The following is a 4258-nucleotide window of genomic DNA, read 5'->3' on the forward strand; positions in this document are numbered from 1 at the left end:
CAATTCCTCCGGGCTCCGCCCCTGCCTGTGACGGCCTCCCATTGGCCCGGCGTCCGCCTCGGCGTCGTGACGTCCTCGGGCAGGTTGAGGTGCGGCTCGCGCCCTCTTCCCATTGGACCCGGCGCTCCCGAGGTATAGGGCGCTGCGTGACCTTCCTCGCCTCGCATCCTTCTCGCGCTCCACCCGGCACCTTTTTCCCCTCTGTCTGCTCGCGGTCCCAGAACCGCACGGCTCTTTACTTCTTGTTCCCTCCTGAGTCTTTTGCCCTAATATCCAGTCCAGCCTGTCTCTTAGCCTTTCCTAGATGTCACATTAGTTCGAACGCCCTGGCTACGTGGCAATTGCGGGAGCTGCAACTGCTTAGCCGGGTTCCGCACTCCTTCACCGATTCTCGGTGCCGCCTCCGACCCGGCGATCTACTGAGGACAATGTGCTTAGAGCGTCAGGATGCGATTATTTAAAACGAACCTCTGAGATGAGACTTAGGAAATAACAAGAAAAATTTCAAGCCTTGTTTTAGATGTTGTTTGTTTGCCTATAATCGCCCCCAGACCAAAAACATCTAACAGTACCCTTTTCCTGCAACGCCTTTTCGTTTTACGTGTTTTGTGCCACACCTATCTTAGACTGGCCTCTTAAAATGTTTGGCTTTTGAAATTGAGTGTTTAGGATTTTTGAAGGATGGGGATTGGGGTGGGCAAGCATAGGAAATAGGAAAGGATGATTGGTTGAGAATATTTTTACATCTTATTTTTAAAAAGTTGAGCTATTTAGTTATCAGAAGTGTGACTAAGGTTGTGCTAACCTTGAGGCCAAGGCACTATTATAAATACTTTATATATATTTATATATATTAAGCCTGTACTTTGTGAAGAACTAAGGAAGGTTCTCAGTAAATACTGGAACAAGAAATTAATCTACCAAAACAATCTGTGGAAGAGTGGACAAACCTACTTTGAATTCACTGAAGATACAATGTTATATCATGGGTTAGTAAAGCTTTTGTCCATGCTGTTCCTGTCTGTAACTAACTTCCTCCTTTCTGTCGTTGTAAACTCCTACTCATACTTCCAAAACCTGTTCAGGCCTGACTGCTCAGAAGTCTTCCCCCAACACCTCCTCTTACAGAATTCATCACTCACTGTGTTGCTTCATGCTACTGTAGATTACGCATGCTTCTATTACTGTGTTAGTAACTAGGATGCCGTACAGTTTGGCATACAACTATTGTGCCTCCCAGTTCATCCCTAGGATGCAAATGTTTGAGTCTCACAAACTAGTAGAGAACCCAGAGGTGTGAACTATCCTCCCTCCAACACCCTCTCCTTTACACCTACAGCATTTGCTGAGCTTAAGAGGTAACTGAAAGGAAGTCTGGTGGCTCAGTCTAATGACTGAGACGGAAGGGTGAATGCAGCAACACTGGCCATGTGTCCTGGATTCCTGGAAGGTGCTTGGCTTATTTTCTGGAGTGGGCACCTACACTCCAGAGCTCTCTAACAGGAAGTACTCATGGCTGAATTCCCAGCCACCTTGGCAGATGTGGCAATGAGGACTTATGGGTTAAGCTGCAGGATGCCTATGCACCAGCCACTGAGTGAGGGGTGGCTCAAGGGCAAGGCAGCAAAGCTCTTTAGCAGGCGTAAACAGACATAAAGCCTTGTCCTCAGGGGGGACCTGCACAGTGGGGTCAGTGTCAGAATCTTGGCCAGAGTGGGGCTCTTCCAGGCTGTTCCAGTGCACCCTGATCCAAGGGCCCTCAGGCTCGTCAGCCAGTTTAGGCTCCAGGTGTCAGATTCCAAAGTGATCAGCTCTTTCCATGCCCAGCAGTGCTACATCAGGGCTGGTTCTAGCTTTCACCACCTTGAGGATTTAGAGCTATCATTGTTCTATTCCTCACTGGTGACTAACTCCTTTGGAAAACAAAACAAAACAAAAAAACTAAAAACACAGGCAGTTTCCTGATACCTTTCTTGCAAACAGAGGTACTTACTTGACCCCAACCAATAAGGATGTAGGAGGCTCAGCAATTCCAAGATGATTTTTTTTTTGTTTGTCCTGGCCTGCATAGATAGAGTCTCACTAAAATGCAATCACTGGTAGGCATCCTTCTGGTAAGAAACCCTACTACATGTGCATTACACTGTATTTTTTTAATATAAATTTTATTTTATTTATTTATTCATTTATTCATTTGTTTATTTATTTTTGGCTGCATTGGGTCTTTGTAGCTGTGCACGGGCTTCCTCTAGTTGTGGCGAGCGGGGGCTACTCTTTGTTGCAGTGCGCGGGCTTCTCATTGTGGTGGCTTCTCTTTGTTGTGGAGCACGGGCTCTAGGCACGCAGGCTTCAGTAGTTGTGGCACTCGGGCTCCAGAGTTGTGGCTCGCGGGCTCTAGAGCACCGGCTCAGTAGTTTTGGCGCACGGGCTTAGTTGTTCCGTGGCATGTGAGATCTTCCCGGACCAGGGCTCAAACCCATGTCCCTTGAATTGACAGGCGGATTCTTAACCACTGCACCACCAGGGAAGCCCTACACTGTATTTTAATGTTTTTTTCCTTACTGAGCTTCAGATGGTAAGATTATGTCTTTTATCTTTTATATCCCTGGCACCTAGCTGATTTCCTAACTTGCTGATAGTGGTAGCCATCATGACAGTAGTAATAGTGGCAGGAAATCTTTACTGAGTGCTTATTCTGACCCATGCAGTGCACTCAATGTGTTACATGAATGATCTCACGAGGCAGGTACTCTTTTTTTTTTTTAATTTAATTTAATTTATTTTTTACACAGCAGGTTCTTATTAGTTATCTATTTTATACATATTAGTGTATATATGTCATTCCCAATCTCTCAATTCATCCCACCACCACCACCCACCCCACTTTCCCCCCTTGGTGTCCACACGTTTGTTCTCTACATCTGTGTCTCTATTTCAAGGCAGGTACTCTTAAACTCATTTTTACAAATGAGAAATTTGAGACAGCTCAAGTAACTTTCCCAAAATTGCACAGTTCGTAAGTGGCAGAATTGTGCTTGATATCTGCTTGTTGAACTTAACTGTGTCCTACTTACTAAAAAGCCAAACATATAAAACCAGCCAATTAATGGTGAACGTTTCCATTATCATTAGGGGAGAATGTCCTTTCTCCACTCCAAGTTTCCATGAGGAGGATTGTTTCCTGGCTTCTGAGGCTCAACCATTTCACCTCTGATGATGGAAAGTAAATTTGGGCAGAGTAACTGAGCATACTGGGCTCAGTTGTTCTGCCACCTTTGTCCTCTTGGAAGGTGCAGCCCACAGGGAAAAACAAGTTTCTGCAGCTCTCCCTGCGGTCTGCCCGCTCCCAGTCCAGAGCTGCTTGGAACTGGGTGGGGACAGCTCTTAATTCTGAAATTCAGTAGTAGCTCAGCACACCTGGCTCCCAGACCTAAAGTCACTCCTGGGGGCCTGTCTCAGTCTTTGTTTTCTTCCTCAGCTTTTCAGAAGTAAGGAAGAGGTGATGAGCTATTTCCTGAGCTCTCTTAGAGACCTCTCCCTGCACTCCAGTATCATCAAAGGGTGAATATAAGCGTTTTAACTTGAAACAGTCCACAGAGGAAAGGCCGGTTAGAAAAGCCAGGGCACGGAGTGATGAGAAAGGAGAGGGGGAAGCAGAAACCAGAAACTTCCTGCTAACAGTCAACTGAAGATCATTCAGAATTAAGAAGGTGCTTGGCAAACTGAAATGTAAGTGAATGACAGAGAGCAATTTACAAGTTGCTGGACCTGCACAACTCTTTAAAGCACTTCTACTGTGTGAAATGAAGCCTGTTGCTACCTGTAGGGATGCTAAAACCCTTTAGATGATGGGGATCTGGACCTTGTAGGGCACCTCCACTGGTCCAGAGGAAAGGGGAACTGCCCTTTTAGGGTCATTCTTGGACTTTCCTAGGTTTCCACAAGCAGGCTGAAAATTCCAAAAAGGATGCTAAATATGTCTCCATGAATTCTTATCTATCCAACAATATGTTCATCATCTCTAGCTGTTTCACAGGCATTTCAAATAAAGCATGGGACAAAGAGTTCTCTTGATTTTCTTCCAAAAAGCTGTTCCTTCTTCAGGCTTCCATCTCAGTAGATGGAAGCAGCAAACCCCTTTAGATTCCTCTCATTTTCTCCTACTCCATATCCAATCCACTTGCCAAGTTCTGTTGTCTCTACCTCTAAAACAGATCCTGAATCTGTTCCCCTCTCTCTATCTCCACTATTACCACCT

The sequence above is a fragment of the Balaenoptera musculus genome, chromosome 5, assembly GCF_009873245.2.
Source record: "Balaenoptera musculus isolate JJ_BM4_2016_0621 chromosome 5, mBalMus1.pri.v3, whole genome shotgun sequence".
NCBI classification, from domain to species: domain Eukaryota; kingdom Metazoa; phylum Chordata; class Mammalia; order Artiodactyla; family Balaenopteridae; genus Balaenoptera; species Balaenoptera musculus.